The 17579-nt window shown below is 39.1% G+C and overlaps 1 long non-coding RNA gene across 2 annotated transcripts in view; it reads right to left on the bottom strand.

Moving 5' to 3' along the window:
* LOC307002987 overlaps positions 1-3947 on the bottom strand; it is a 165915-nt gene extending 161968 nt beyond the window's left edge. The window contains exons 1-4 of one of the 2 annotated variants that reach the window (XR_013798594.1): positions 3801-3947; positions 2189-2352; positions 1593-1694; positions 1258-1394 (exon numbers count right to left, since the gene is read on the bottom strand). This is a non-coding gene — a long non-coding RNA (uncharacterized lncRNA). Of the gene's footprint in view, positions 1-1257; positions 1395-1592; positions 1695-2188; positions 2353-3800 lie in introns of those variants that run through there. The other variant, XR_013798593.1, reaches the window with a different exon arrangement.
* Between the last annotated feature and the right edge of the window lie 13632 nt (positions 3948-17579).

Genomic DNA, 17579 nt, shown 5'->3' with positions numbered 1-17579 from the left:
GCACAAGGGTTACACAGGAACCTAATTGGCTAACAAGACACATCTGCAAACAATGAGACTAATCAACGAGAAAACTACAAAGAACTACAAACATAGCATAAGACAGGAAGTAACATAAAAGTCCATTCAAGACATGGGGAACATTTAACATTTATCATGATGAACAAAATGTGTGAGAATAATAAACTTTTGTTAGTCACAGAGTTAATTTGCTGGCTGTTTTGTTGGATTCCTACTGACACCAGTGATGTGGATGTATTATCATTCATGTACTGCAACAGTCCGTCTAAAGTAGCATGACATTACTATCTGATTCCATCGATGTATACTGCCACAGACAGTGTGTGTTTGTAATGGGATATTTACACCTTGTCACTGGATATATTGTAATTGGCCTCTGTTAGGAGACCCTCCCTGTGATTTATGGGCACCACAGAGCCGTCCTCCGGAGGGTGCCAGCCACTCGCTGTGTAATGGATGGCGATTGATGGAGTTCATTATCACCACAAGAGAGAGTCTAACCTGCCACCATAATGGCCAAATAACTGCTCTGCGTTCCCTCCTCAAGTCCACACTTGTTTGTCAGTAGTTCGGGAGCAATATTACGTATTGACTTTGTGTTATGGTGACGAGGGAGGCAGTGTTTCCTCAAATAGGCTTTGATTTGTTGTGCTCCTCGTTTTTATTTGCTAAATCTCCTGACGATTAGAGTTGATAGTGTTTAGCATCTGGAAGATTTGAGAGCCAGCAATAATACTCCGCCTCTCCTCCGTCTCTCCATATGGGCATGAGATACACACACTCTCTCTCACTTTCTGTCTTCCTCTGCGTCTATATCCACCATCTCTCTGGAGGACTTTCTATCTTTCTTTAGCCTCAGGCTGTTCTGGCTCAAGGTTTCATGGTCATCCTGTTAGTTAGACCAGATCATCTCATTTTAAAACATAAGGATCTTTTTAAGATATATTACATAGATAGGCTATTCTTTGAAAATGTTTTTAATGCCTTATGTCACGGTTAATTAGACATATGCAAATTGTTTTCCAGGATCAATATCTTGTATGGATTCTGGAACAACATGAGTTTTGGAAAGTATTCTAATGAAAAGGCATTGCCATAATCAATGCGGTTCATGGAAGCTTGCTCAAGAGTTCTACCAGAAAGACTCGGGAGAATAATACTGAGCAATTAACCATTTATTAACAGCAATATTATGACATAAAGTTATTTGGCGTAGGTCCCGTCCATAGCTCGCAATCCTAGGGTCCGGACTCTGCATTCCCTGCCTGAAGACGAAGGCAGGGGCGCAGCCGACCCCCTGTGAGGTTTGGGAAGGGACCATCCTGGTGGTGGTGGGGAGGATGGAGGTGAGTGAAAGCGTCAGCATCTGCGAACTAAGACATGTGTAAGTACCGATCTTTTATACCACAAGTATTAGAACACGATTGGATAGATGAGAAGGTATTGAGTGACGTAACAATTGAGTCTTCCCGGCAGAACTTATGCTAAAGCTTTCATTTCCAGCATCTCTATGGTTTCATGTTAAAGGGATAATTCACTTTGAAATTAAAATTTGGTATGTTTTATCTTACCTCAAGGGCATCCAAGATGTAGGTGTCTTTGTTTCAGCAGTAGTTTCAATTTTGATATTTTTAGGTCAAACCGTTCTTGTCTGTCAGTCATATAATGCAGGTCTGGTCACCACCTCAAAGAGATACACAGAGAAGTCCAAATTAAACAATTCCCCATCGTAAGTACACATTGATGGCCTAAAACACGAAACGAGCGGTTTATGTGAGAAAACGAACAGTATTTATACTTCTTGTTCACAACCACGTCCAAGTGATCTGAGGGCGCGCGTGCTTCCTGGTGTGTGACATGTGCGCACGTTCTGGCTTAGTCTGCGGACTAATACATATATACATATGTATAAATACTGTTCGTTTTCTCACACAAACCGCTCGTTTCGTGTGGGGGAAAAAACAGGATCCAGACAAATTAAAACGAAGAAACGGAATTTGAAACGGATTTCATATGGCCTTATTAAAGTGAAGTCAGATCTGACAGTGGAGCTGATGTGGACTTCAGATGTGAAGGAAGGTTCAAATGTAACATCAAGGTTATGCAGCCAATAACACAATTAATAAAACACTCATGGGCTTGGTAACTTCAATGAATAGTATCCCACCATATTTCTGTACCATTCTCTTTCCTCGCTGTCATGCTGCTCTGATTAAACTCTGCTCTTATCCAAACAGTCCAGTCTCCCAGAAAGCTCCTCTCACACCCGCCATTGTTATTTCTTTAAACACACGTAGTCCCTGAAACCGACAGGTGAAGCACTAATTGAAACTGCAGAGAGATGGACAGAATGAGGAGAGAGAAAGAGAGCGAGAGAAATCAAAGAGAATTAGTGAGTCATTCATCAATGATAGTGTGATCGATGACTCCCTTTAATCTGATCTTTCTGTTGCTCTGGATGCTCAATTATGCATCTGACAAATGTTAAAATAGAAAACAATACAGTGAAACTGCACAGGAAGGCAGAAGTGAGAATCCTCCAAAGCCCTGAGCTAGACGGAAATACAGTAATCATCACGCACGACGCTCGCTGAGAAATGATTTATACCAAAATGATGAAAGCAATGTTACGGTTTCAGAACAGCTTGAGCTCCATCGACAGCATCAGTGACATATACTGTTGATTAGATTGGAAAATAATTTCACCTCAGTTTGTAAAAGCAAAAAAAAATTTTACATTAATGAACTAACAGTGCGGACGTCTATGAAGTAAGGCACTAGAAAGAGTTTAAAAGCACAAATGTGCAGCTTTTTTCTGGTAATGTACTTGCCAATATTAATTCTTCTGTGCCAGTTTTTTTTTTTTTTTTTTTTTTTTTAAGCTGTAATGTATAGTCTAAAGCAGGGTTATTATAGTTAACTTAATCTAAAACCATTAAATATATATATATGTATGTATTACAAATGAACAAATTGTAAATGACAGCACAAATAAATAGCCTACAATTGAATAAATAGACAAATGAAATTTAAGTTTTACAGGTGGGTCAAACAGTTGTAATTCAGGTAAGAAATGCTACAGAAATTAAAGTAATCAGATGTAAAACAACACTGGATATTTGTCATTGTAAAAATGAAATACAGATTAATGCTTACAATTAAAGTTGCAAAAGTTATTTAGTCAAGAGCAGAGAGTGATTTGTTTCTTTGTCTTTTGTTCTGTGAATAACATGACAGACAGCAGCAGGTTTATTAGGCTACTGTCACTTTAAGAGAGTTAATGCACAGATCCAGTGTACTGTTACACAACATGTGTTTTCTCTCAACTATTCACGTTCCAAAACTGACTGTATTTACCTGAATACTCACAAGACGGAAGTCATATGACAACTCGTGAGCTGTTTGAGAGGCGGCTTTATGAGAGCGCCACTTATGTAGATCAGCTTCTGGTCTGAGTGTGAAACCTGCGGGAATGACTCCCAGAGCCAATGAGACGAGTGAGTGACAGGTGGCGGGTTTGTGTCAATCTGTAAATTTGCCGTCGGAGAGAAGAGAGATTGAGAACGCAGAAAATTAGTATTGCAATCGTTTCAGATATTTCAGTATCGATACATATCGAAATATCAATATTTTTGACAACACCACAATTAATTTAATAGAAAAAAAGCTGCATGAAGATTCTTCAAAACATTAACTGGAGACAGGAAGAACATTAGCCAGACTAAATAATGATAGAATTTGTATTAAAACCAAAAGTCAATGACAAAGGATTAGCTCACCCGTCATTTTCTCAAAATGTTCCTTTCCTTTTTCCGTTCACTTGCCTCTTTTTCTAATGCTTATCTCTCGGTAGTGTATTGCCAGTTTGCTCTGTGCTGGGAAGGACTGTGTGAGTTAACGCAGCTCTGTGTTGACAGACAGGCAGTTTTTACATTGTTTGATGCTTTATCTCTCTCGTGACAGTGTTTGGCAGTGTTGACTGACGGTGAAACTGCAGAGGCGAGCGGTTTGGTCTGAGCTCCATTCCCTGGCCGCTGGTGCCCCCTGTGTACAGACTCTGCATTAAACACACACGCCGTCCGTCACACTCACTCATGCAGAAAGCTCTCGCCGCTGCTCGCCTGGATGAACCGCAACTTTTAATAATTCATCTGATTTGGTGAGGAGAGTGCAGAATGAGAGGAAGATTACGGTCTGGTGCCCGCAGGTGCTTTCTGTCAAAATAGCTGCAAAGTGGACTTTAGTGAGAACAGAATGGTTGTTTTTCTGGTTTTGTTTCAACACCACAAAATGCTGCCTTTATTAGTTTTTGTCCACAGTTACTTACAGACCCCAGGCACTACAAACGAAGAGTTCATGAAATCAAAATGTGGCTTTTAGTCCATGTTTGTTTGCTTTAAGTTCATCTAATAGACCAGTGGTCTTCTAAAAGTTGAGAAAAGGTCACTTTTAGCAGATACGCAATAAATATTGATAACTCATCCTCCTGCACAACACAGACTTTTGCAACCTCATTGGAAAACCGTGCTTCTTCCTACACTTTTCTCCACAACTCCAAAAACAAATTCTTCACTGGCGTTTCCGTCTGAAATGAACATAAGTGGCAGTATTTTATAGCCTGGCTCCGACCCTCCTACGTACTTCCGCTCAATTTTCATTTTCCTTCAGAACTACGTCTGGGGTTGTGGTATATTCATAGGTTTTCTACAGTCAATTTCTACAGAAATTGCGAACAGAGGGAGTGGATGAGAACGAAGACGTTGAGGTCGTACACTAGTTTGAGTCGTCATACGTCACGACCAAACATTAGCGATTGGTTATGGCAGATCCAGAGTGGCTCTGGGCAGATCCGATAGTTTTAAACTTCAACAGAGAATCCGCCTTCGAGGAAGTTAACGCTTGTCAATGGAAAGAGGTCAGACTCCCTGAACAAATGAAATGTACTGTACGAGAGTCTGGTCGAACCAGGCTAAGTATTTTATTCCTTTCTACAAAAATTATGATAACACTGGTAGATTATCTATTAATAAAGACTTATTTTCAAATGGTTCCTTGCACAATATTATGTTATGACATCAAAACACTTTTACCGTAGTGCATTATTTCTAAGGTAATACATTTTGATGTTTGCATCACATAACCAGCTCCATATTTTTGGCCTTTCTGACGGGCTTACGATGCTTTGGGGAAACACAGCCATGGTTGCTTCAACAAGTGCAAACGTATGCACATTTTCTTTTGTTAACACTATCAGGGTAGGGTTTAGTCTAGGTGCAAGACTCTATTACATTTGAATAATGTACTGTAGAATCTACACTAACCCGATCCTAAATCTAACCGATAGAGCATAGTGCCACTTACCAGACATTTCATTTCCGAATTGCATACGTAAAACAACAAACATAATACAACATTGCCAGATTCACATTTATCTATTTCAGATTACACTTAATGTGCTTTTAGCACCACTCACTGAACATTTAATTTAAAAGTGTAGCAAAACATGCAAGAAGTGTAATATAATCGAAATCGAATCGAATCGGAAGCTTGTGAATCGAAATCAAATTAAATTGGGAAATTTGTGTCAATACCCAGCCCTAATATATAGTATGGAAGTATGCAATTTTGGGGAAGACCTAGGACGTGCTGGAGAGACTATGTCTCCCGGCTGGCCTGGGAACGCCTCGGTGTCCCCCCGGAAGAGCTGGAGGAAGTGTCTAGGGAGAGGGAAGTCTGGGCATCTCTGCTTAGACTGCTGCCCCCGCGACCCGGCCCCGGATAAGCGGAAGAAGATGGATGGATGGATGGATGGAGTATGCAATTTTGGATGCAGGGACAAAACTAAAGCCTATTCCTAAGGAACATCTTTCCACATGCACCACCCGATCTTCCTGTTTCAATTGAAAATTGGTTAACACGGGAAAGGAAACGGCTTATCAAGCCGTTCTCTCTGTAGGAGTATGAATGAATTACCTTATTCAAATTTTTAAATTAAGAAAAATGTACCATGGTACAATTTTATCATATTCAGGGTTGTAAGAATTTAAAGGGGTGGTAAAATGCCCCTTTCTCAAGATGAAAAATACATTTTTGATTTAGTGTGTATGTAAAGGTTTAGCTCAAAATACCTCACAGATATTTTTATATAGCATGTTAAAGTTGTCACTTTTTGGGGGTGAGCAAAAACGCATAATTTTGTGCCTGGCCCTTTAAATGCAAATGAGCTGCTGCTCCAGACACAGAGGGCGGGGTTTCAAGAGCTTGTGTGTTAGCAGCGATTACCTCACACACACTAAAATGACAGAAACTGTTCTGCCTTTTATGTTTAAACGAAGTCAGACAAAGATGGAGAGACTCAAGAAGAAGTGACAACATGTAGAAGCAACAGGACGTCTCTGAAAGGTTGGTTGATGAATTTATGTTGCTGGAGTTAACTATCTTCAATTAGGATATTCTGTCATGGTAATCCATAAATCGCTCGTATAGGAACTGTTGTGAGATGCACACAGAGTGACTTTCTATTGCATGTGAAAAGATGGATGCTAAAGTTTGAGCCGACTCACAGATGTGCTTGCGGGGTTTATGTACATTTTAGGGTTAGTGATGTCACTAACCCGCGAGGAATCTCGTGTAGTCCATACCAGCTTTAAAAAAAATGGAGATGGTATAAAAAAATGTAAAAGGAAAAAATAACATACTTCTTGTCAAGGCTGTGTTTTGGTGTTAGAGAGATAGCGAGGATGAACAGTTGAAGCAACGTGACAGCATTCCCATGACAGGATAAATGCTGTGTTCAAGAGGAGTCAAAACGATTAAGACAGACAAAATAAAAATAAAAACATCTGAGCAGACCTGGAGCACGGCCTTTACCCGAGTACAGAACTTGTGTGAGTGTGTGTGCGACCGTGTGTGTGTGTGTGTGTGTGTGTGTGTGTGTGTGTGTGTGTGTGTGTGCGTGCGTGCGCGTGTGTGTGCCTTTGAAAAATAAAAACCCAAGTTAATCCACAGAAGTTGACTACAAAGAACTGGCATTTGCTTGTTGGATTAACACACAAGATCTGAGTTTCCACTGCATAAAAATACAAGGCTTTGAAAACCAAGATTCAGAGAGTAAATATTTTAAATGTTTTTCATTAGTGCTAAGAGCAGCACAGGGAGGAGAAGATGTCCACAAGGTAATGTCTAAAAGGGAAAGTCTAAAATTGTATCCTTTGTAAAACACAGGCCTTGATTTACGTTTCTTTCAGTGAATACCCAAATAATCGTCACATCTTTAACTTTTTGTCTTAACAATATAATACAAATTATTATAATAGCCTATAATATAGCAACCTGCATTGTTCTCAATCATATGCATTGTGTGTTTGCTTTGCGATGACACAAGTTGCACTGTCCTTAACCATAATCTGAATCCAGAGCAGCGTTGCAAGTGGTGCCAGGAGAAACTGCACTCGGATTCAGACCTCAACAAATGTGCAGTGTGAATTTTTTTTTTTTTTTAAGGCGGCATGATTAAGCAGCTTACCTGTAGGAACAGCTACGGCATCATGCTTCAGAATGCTGTCTACACCGGCCGCTCACTAGGTTTCTGGAACAAAGCCATAGTTGGCTATAGTGTCATCAGCACATAAATTGATGTGAGTTTATTAACATCATGTTTTCTAGTATTCGGCTTTTCCCATAGGTGCACATGCTCAGGAACAATTTCAATTTCAGTGTGAATGATGAAAAAACTAAAGTTTTGTAAATGCTAAGTCAATAACAGGGTCCAGAGAAGAATGGAATTACTATGTTTATATACTGTTATTAGAAGTGGAATTGAATCCCATACTAATCTCAACTAATCAAAAGAGATATATCTTAAATTTGAAAGCTCATTAAGATCAAACTCCCTCTATCACCAATACGCACACATGCACCTCCAGCACTTGGGCAATTGTGAACAAATTAATTTCTATGTTAATTGGATTATATAAAGCTCTCATTAAAATCCCACCCATGTAATAGGAAGATGTTTCCAGTTGATTCTGAACGTTTCTGCCATCTAATTTTAGTTCATTAACACTCAGAAAAAGCAGCATTAGTACCGCATGTTAATTAGAAATGTGCGAGTGTTTCACAGCCTTAGTCGCTCATTAGCATTACATACAGATCATGTGAAAACAGCCAAGACAGGCGTTTCTGATTTATAGACTGAGGCTACGTTCATAAACGGACATTTCACCCCTCTCCGTTTTCAAAAATAACATCGCGCTCACCTGTCAGTTTTCAGAAAAGTGTTTGTTTACACGAACCCGTGTATATGCCGTCAAGAGAATGCCAAACCTGTAGGTGGCAGTGTAACGAGAAGCTCAAGGCCACGTCAGCCAATCAGAATCCCGAAAATAGTCACATACTGTGACGTCGGCTGCCTAAAACTCAGTTTTTCTCAGTTTACAGGCAAACGTGCAAACAAAGTTTTCCAAAATCTCCACTCTGGCCGGAGTTTTCAGAAATAATCGTTTCAGAGGCGAATTCTCCGTTTGCGTGTAAACGAAGCGCACAAACGAAGGGAAATGTCTCCGTTTTTTTAAAATAACCATGTACAACGTAGACCTCAGGGTACATTTACATGACAACAAATGCTTAAAACGGATAATTTTTTCCTTTGAGTTTTCCGCGTTCAGACGACACCATTGTCAAAACAATCCCCATTCACACGGATAAAACCGCTGTATTCTGCTGCCAGGCCATTAGATGGCGATGAAATACTATAGACTGAACACGTAATTAACATGTGCATGACGTCATCATCCTCAGATTTTTGTTGTTTACACAGAGACCGTTTTCAAAAACAAAACAAAAAACCTGCGTGTTTACAACTAAAAACGTAAAACATTTTATGCATTTTTGTCGTTCCTTTACACGACAACTGCGTTTTGGGTGCCTGAAAACGTATTTTTATTCTGTGGCGGAAACAAGCTTTCATAGTTCTCAGAGGAATTAGCCAAAATTAATTTACTCTCACTCATGTTTTTCTAAAAACCTGTGACTTTTTTCTTTTTTGGAAAGCACAAGGAGTCGTTTGGCAGGATGTTCACACTGCTACATACTTAGCCTACATTCAACACAATGAAAGTTATACGAGTAATTCAGTGGTTCTCAAAATGTTGGGGATGTGAGAGATTCCTAGTTCTAATGGTGCATTCAAGTCATGTCAGAAAGATTTACGAGTTGAACGCACATGAATGCCACCACACAGTCGTAATTACAAGTGAGGAACTTGGATGTTATTTTAAGCCCAGAGTTTCAGAGTTGGAGTCGTGTCAGAGAGAAAATATGGCGGACGCAAGAGATACAGCGTCTGTTTTGATGGTAACTTTGTTGAAAAGGTTTTTTTTTTTTTTTTTTTATGTACCATGAAATTAGCTAAGTGACAATCCTCTCTTGTGTTTCACAAATGAAAAAGTCATAAAGCTTGGGGATATTGTAAAAGCCATATATACTGTGTCACATCTAATAAATGTAAATGATTAAAAAAAACATCATTATTCAATATTGATTATGGAATATCCCGAACCGAATAGCGTGAGGAACACCAGCAGGTTCATGCCACTCATAACGTTAAAAAGTACTGTTGAAGACTAGTAAGTGCTCCTGCCAAATTATTATTCTCCACACATTTCTATCTTCCTACCGCCTGAAGTGTCCTTGCAAAGGAAGAACGTAGCATATATAAAGTATTAATGTTTGAGGGAGCTCTAAAGGCATTCAAGTAAAGGTTATAAAACATAGTCATTTTGTAGCCATTACAAATCACATTCCAACTGCTGTAACAAGAGGTCATATATAGCATAACTTCACCTAACCATCTCTCATTACAGCCAAACCACAAGCCTAATGGCAACTTAACACACTGAATTCACCCTGAGATGGAGAATATGGGTGGAAACTGCACATGGAGAGTAGATTAATAAAAAAAAAATTGAGGTTGCACAAGGCTATTTACACTGTGAGCTACACAGGTAATGAGAAATACGACTGGAAAGCAGCAGCTGATGATCTGATTTAGAGTGAGTGTGAATGATGGAGAGATGAAGGAAAACAGGCTGCAGGAATTTATGGCATAGAACATTGATAAACTCACAGTAATAAATGTCATGATTCAAAACTACATGTTGTTTTTCATGTTTTTTAAAGGGACAGTATATAAGATTGACAGCTAGCGGTTTGAAATGGGTACTGCAGTTCAAATTCAAATATTGGAGAGGTTTGTACTCTGATTGGTCGGATGGCCCAGTCTGTTGTGATTGCGATTGGCCTACTTTGCTCTGATTGATTAGATGGCACAGTCTGTTGTGATTGGTCTACTCTGCTCTGATTGGTCGGATGGCCCAGTCTGTTGTGATTGGTCTACTCAACTCTGATTGGTCAGATGGCCCAGTCTGTTGTGATTGGTCTACTCTACCCTGATTGGTCGGATGACCAAGTCCTGTTGTGATTGGTCTACTCTGCTCTGATTGGTCGAATGGCCAAGTCTGTTGTGATTGGTCTACTCTACTCTGATTGGTCGGATGACCAAGTCCTGTTGTGATTGGTCTACTCTACCCTGATTGGTCGGATGACCAAGTCCTGTTGTGATTGGTCTACTCTGCTCTGATTGGTCAGATGGCCCAGTCTGTTGTGATTGGTCTACTCTACTCTGATTGGTCGGATGGCCAAGTATGTTATGATTGGTCTACTCTGCTCTTATTGGTCAGATGGCCCAATCTGTTGTGATTGGTCTACTCTACTCTGATTGGTCAAATGGCTAAGTCTGTTGTGATTGGTCTACTCTACTCTACTCTGATTGGTCAGATGGCCCAGTCTGTTGTGATTGGCCTACTCTACTCTGATTGGTCGGATGACCAAGTCCTGTTGTGATTGGTCTGCTCTGCTCTGATTGGTCGATTGGCCAAGTCTGTTGTGATTGGTCTACTCTGCTCTGATTGGTCAGATGGCCCAGTCTGTTGTGATTGGTCTACTCTACTCTGATTGGTCGGATGGCCAAGTATGTTATGATTGGTCTACTCTGCTCTTATTGGTCGCATGGCCAAGTCTATTGTGATTGGTCTACTCTACTCTGCTCTGATTGGTCAGATGGCCCAGTCTGTTGTGATTGGTCTACTCTACTCTGATTGGTCGGATGGCCAAGTCTGTTGTGATTGGTCTACTCTACTCTACTCTGATTGGTCAGATGGCCCAGTCTGTTGTGATTGGTGTACCTCTTACAACACACTCTTTACAAACCAAACACCTATTATTATATCGGAATTTAAGCTCCTGATCTTCCTCAGCGCTTGTATATACAGTACAAACAGTAACGATGGGGTCAGTTTTACCGTTTTTCTGTTTTACCGTACAGTTTTACAGAGTCCTCATCCTTTGGAAGTGAAGCTAAATGGATTTGCTTTCACTGCACAGAAAACAGCATCTTCTCAACATGTTGACAACACAAACCAAACTCTTGACTCTAGTCTCAGCTCCAACTGTTTAATGGCAGGACAAAGTAGACGATGTTCGTGGGCAGCCAATGAAGACCATAGGCTGGCATTATGCAAATTTGTTACAAACCTACGTAGGTTTGAGCTGGAAGTAAATCTGGAATTACTGACGACTCGTTTTAGGCAGTTAAGAATAGTTTCCTTCTTTTAGGAGACAGTAACTCCATTTGATCTCTGACCTTTTACATTCACAAACAGCTATATTCGCCTACACACAACATAAAAGGTAATATTCAGAAAAGCGTAATTGGGGCACTTTAAAGGATCATGTTTAATAAATATTTAAAAAACACAACATTGTAGACAAAAAGAAACAGCTGCACAATGGCAGTGTCTTCACGTTCCTTTGACAGATGCTGTCAGAAAGCTCACACCTTTAAATCTATGGTGATGTGATTTTCCTATTCAGGGATCCAGTGCAAAAAAAATAAAAAATTCTTCAAAGCTCTCTCAATTTTCATTTTGTCAAGACCTGAAACACTAATGATTACACTTCAGCTGCACCGTTTTGTATCACAGACTTGAATGACACCTTATAATTGTTGCTACATTTAATGGCTTGCTATGTGTTATCATAAAGATTATTAGCTTAAACTTGTGAAGTCAAAATAACAGCCTTCGTTTTGGGGCTGTCTAAACGTTTATCTCTATCACCCAATACCGTTGGCTGTGATTAAGAAGGGAAGTGTTGCTCAGTATCTCCCATTGCTGTGGTCTAGCTTGCTAAAAAGTAGACCTTCTGTTTCATTAATGGTGTGTTTTGGCCTTCGAAGAGAGTTCATCACTGATTTCCTTGAGGAATATGTATTAGTGCAGGATTACATGATCAGAGCCTCTTAATTCCAGGACTTCGAGTCATTGGGAGATTTGGTTTGTTTGTTAGTTTTAATTTCAGGAGGTGATTTTGAGGAATTTGAGGAAAGTCTATGGACACTATGTGTTTGGCTAACTGCGTTCAAATGGCATTGATGATACTTATGGCCCTCTAACAGGGAATAATCATGGCAGCTGTGTGTCAGAAACTTCAAAGGCCCTTCAAAATAAAGGTTTTCATATGGTTCAAATGGTTAACTCTTCAATATGTTGTTATTTTATACTTTTAGTATAATTGTACAAATGTCCATCGTCGTGGTACACGTCTTTTTGTCTGTGAAATCTTTACTGATTTTTATAATGTAAACGTAATAACTTTTATTTTGTTAATAATATTTTGGACACAGTATTAAGAATCAAGGGTATAGCCAACGTAAACTTTTAAACTGGTTATTTTTATATATAAAACAAATATTTTTTTGTCTTGTGTCTTGTATATTTAAGCATTTTTTATGCACAATATCTTATTCAGGACAGTACTAAATAAAAAATAACATGCATTTTGCATGATTCCTCTTATTTTATTCTTATTTTATTCTACAAGTGGTGTGTAGTACCAATGTATGCATTTATAATGATATGTGCCATAAAAGCCTGATGTATCAAATATGATACCCTACTCAACAAAAACATACGCAAACTTTTATATTTTGTCTAAAAGTTCTATAAACTATTCCATTAAAAAAAAAATCCTTCTCACAGGCTGATACATTTCGTTACATTATCCTGTTAGTGTTGCAAGGGTCATGAGACCCATCTCACTATATGTGGCATATCTATTCCCCTAATCTGTGTGGATTACAGCCTCTGATCACTTAAGGAGATTGTGCATGTGTTCATTTGTTGTGGACTATAAGAAACTCTTCTCAGAGTTTCACATGAGGGAAAACTTGATTTAAAGTACAGATGCCAGAGAGTCAATCTGAATTTGACAAAACTGTAGGCATTTAGGCAATTCGGCAATTTGGCAATTTTCCATTTAGTTCTGTAATTTTCTTATAAAGGTACATCATAATTTACTAACTAACCATCATGTTGTTCCAACCCTAAATGGCTTTCTTTTTTCTAGTAGAACACAAAGCAAAATGTCCCAGCTGCTGTTTTTCCATACAGTGGAATAGAAAAATAGCTGGAAAAGAATGGAGAAAAGTAATTTAGGTTCTGAAAAACATGAGGGTGAGTAAATGACACAGTTTTCATTTCTGGGTGAGCTATCGTTTTAAACTGACAGCGTGAAACTGTTTGTTTAAATGAGTTATGTTAGCTTTACAGTTAAGAAATGTTGTGCTACGAATCCTCTGAGGGATCTGAAACACACCGAGACCGAGAGACAGCAGAGAATACTGAGAACACTGTGTCAGATCTGTCAGTACACAGGGATGATCCATCCTCTGTTTTGCTGACGCTGAATTTCAATGCGGTTTGCCCTGCTAGCCAAACTAACACATAATCCCTCAGGCCACAGAGACGGCTACTGTTTACCCTGCCAATCAAACACACCTGTACTTGTACTGTCAGACACCTGTATGGCTACATATGGCATCAAAACACCCTGTCATGGCTTAAAGATCAAGGGCCAGATTTACTAAACAAGGCAAATTAGCATGAGAGCGCAATTCGAAAACAAGTGGAAAGTTCTGTGCGTGATCTTCTAACAACGTGCAAATTAAAGAACACAGCCGGATCATTTCCATAATGACCAACACAATCTACCAAGAGCAGCGCAAATTAGCATCTGGTTTAAGGGTACGGTTACATGACAACTATATGCTTAAAAAGTTTTTCCTTTGAGTTTTTCGCGTACAGACGACACCATTATCAAAACGATCCCCATTCACACCGATCCACAAAAACCCCTGAAAACGCTGTATTCTGCAGCCAGGCCATTAGATGGCGATGAATCACTATAGACTGAACACGTAATACGCATGTGCATGACGTCATCGTCTTCAGAGATTCACGTTTTTGTTTTTTACACGGAGACCGTTTTCAAAAACTTGCACTTTGAAACCCGTTTTCAAAAGTTTGCATTTTCAGGCACTCAAAACGGCGTCGTCGTGTAAACCAACGGCCAAAACTCATACAAAGTTTTACCTTTTTAGTTGAAAGCGGTGTCGTGTAAACAGCCACTAAGACATGCCTTTTTGGGCGGTAAATAAATATTGCTGCAAATACCAGTAAATTGACTAGCGCAAACCTAATAAATCACCCTGCATGATTCATTTAAATATTTTCCTCCTTTTAATTTTGTGCGTAAACTCCTACAAATGCATATGCAATCAGTCGTTAAAATAACCCTGTCCACACCTTTTCAGCGCTAATTTTTCACTGCGTATCTTAAGTAAATCCTCCTGACAGTAGTTTTTTTTTTGCGCTGAGAGGGTTTGCGCTGGTGCAAGCTGTTAGTAAATCTGGCCCCAAGTGTGTGCTGTAGTTTCAAAAGTGCAAAAATGTATAGTTTTCAAATACAATTTTAAATACCCCTCTGTCATTGGTCAGAGGCACAGATTACATGTTGCCTGCTAATAGATGGTACTGTATGCATTGACATCACTTTCCCGCCAGAACACGCTCCCCTCAACCAAAAAGTGGCAGAAGAGCTGCTGCGTGACTGGATTTAATGGGGGAAACTGTGAAAACGCGTGTAAAACAAACCATTATCAGTTTAAACTAAAGATTGGACTCGATATAGTGTACCTTACAACTTACCAAACATCCAGTGATCCATGGATATTGACATGCAGCCAGGAATCGTGTTTCCTGACATTTATGTGCCTGATTTCGTTGCCGGGAAAATACATAAAGCAAATTTGCCTATATGAACGCTTTATATCAATACAATATAGGTTGGTCTAAATCCACGTGATCACTTATATCAATGTTATATATATCGTCATATCGTCCAGCCTTAAGGGTTTTTTTTGTCAGTGATTATTTCTAAAATTTCCAATTATGCAGAATATACAATGGTGAATTTTTAATTGATGACTTGTCAATACAATATGTAACAACACAATATATATGGTGTGATTTTACCTCTAAATTCAGCATATTGACACCAAATGATAACTGCAAATCTTTTTCAAAATCCACCTTTTGCTGCCTGGATGCAGTTGTTTCTATGAATTGCAGCGATCCATTTGCTTCTCTGTTCTTTAGCATTCAGCTGTCTGTAAAAATATACCTCAGATTTCTTGTCAAATCTAGTTGTACAGTCAATCGCAAAACTCTTTCCCGTTTTAGATGTGTTTTGTGTGTTTTCGCAGCATTCACGCTGAAAACCAATGCTGCCACTCAGTCTTTTTCTCACTTAGTGGGCGAAACCGCAGTCACGGCCGACGGTGACGTCACGCACACACTATTGCTATATTTTGGTTCCTACTGAATCATTAATTAATGAAAGTTGTGATAATGTGTTACCAAAATATATATATTTTTAATTCTTGACAGATAATCAGACGTTGTGTGCAGTTTCCTCCGCTCAGGGATGTGATGTGGCGTCTGTAATAAGTGGCAGGGTGGGTGACATATGGGGAGGAGGGATGAAGTAGACTCCAGAGAGTTGTGAGCAGAGGTGAAAGTGACTCATCTCAGGCTTTGAGAATTTTTAAACATGAGCCGAGAGACAGCATCTTATCTCACTGATGAATATGTGCCAGATGGCAAACTGGGAGGCGATGGCAACAGACTGAGATAGTCACCATGTCTGAAGGGCAGCGGCAAACACTGCCAGAATCGCTCGTAACATCAGATCTTGTTTGTGAAGGTTTGAGGGACCCCTAAAGACCGGTTAAATTAGGACATTAGTATTTGTGTCTTATGACCGTAGGATGTCTTCCCGGAGCAATAATATCTGACTGAATCTTGCTCAGAAACTCACCTGCAGCTTTAACCTTTCAAATACATTAAACCATAACCCTAGCAATGGAATTAATCTCATCGGGGAGACTCGGATCCAATGAGTCAAGGAGAAATGAGATTGAGGCAAGGTTATTATCGTTAACTAAATCTAAAACCATAAAAAAAATCTTTTCATTTTCATTAGGTGAGGTAAAGTAAACTTTAACTGAAATAAAAATGTAAATATATATATATATATTTTTTTAATTTCACCTCATTTCCAAGGCAACATTTCTCATTTTCGTTTAAAGAGATAGTTCACCAAAAAATTTTTTATTTGCTGTTAATTTACTCGTAGGCCATCTAAGACTTGTTTTTTCTTCCGTATAAAACTAAAGAAGATTTTTAGCTGAATCTGTGGTCCTTGGTGATTCATATAATGCTAGTCAACAGCTACGTCACTTTGAGAGTAAAAAAAACCACACATATAAAGGCAAAACAAAATGGATACCCGTGGCTCCTTGCGATACATTGAGGTCTTATGGAGCGAAACGATTGGTCTGTGCAAGAAACTGAACATTATTTACAACATTATTACCTGTAATTCACAGCCTCAGCAAACAGTGCTGAGCACAGTCCTGACAGTCACGAGCGCGAGCTTCCTGTCGCATAATGACGTATATGTCAACGTAAAAGTCAATCTTCCCAAATGAGATCATACAAGTGAGTCTAATCTTATTTTTTTTAATAGGTTGCTGCATCCAGGATAAGCACTTAAGTACCATTTTGATGAACGATAACACGTCTTCCCTCTCTGTTATAAGCAAACACAGCGTCATACGGGTATCATTTGCTCTCCCTTTTGAGTGTCATGGCAAAGCATACTGGGAAATAGAAATCCCAGCCCAGTTTCAGTTAAATTTAAGTTTGTCTTAATTAAAAGAAACAAGTTCATAAAACTCAGTGAAACAATAAAACAATTCCGATTACTTAAAATGTGTCAGTTTTGGTGACTAAGATAAAAAAAAGAAAGTTGTAAATACTCATAAAAGTTTATTTATTTAACTAATTTTTTTTATTTAAGTTTACCCTACTCAAACCAATAAATTGATTTGAGCATTAGGGTTTAAAGTATGAGAATACCAAAGCAGCCCAGGAAAAATATATATTTAGATTGGATACTATTTGAGGAGTTTGGGCGATGTATTGTGACTCCAGTCTTTGTCCTGGACGCCTCTGTTGTCCTACACGGGCTGAGCGCCAAGAAGGATTCTGTGAAGCTAATGAGGTCCAAGTCCAGGTCCTCCCTGTCCATCCCTCCCA

Source organism: Phoxinus phoxinus (genome assembly GCF_949152265.1).
Source record: "Phoxinus phoxinus genome assembly, chromosome: 8".
In the NCBI taxonomy this organism is placed as follows: domain Eukaryota; kingdom Metazoa; phylum Chordata; class Actinopteri; order Cypriniformes; family Leuciscidae; genus Phoxinus; species Phoxinus phoxinus.
Note: the sequence above shows the minus strand (reverse complement) of the source record. Positions and strands in the feature narration are given on the sequence as shown.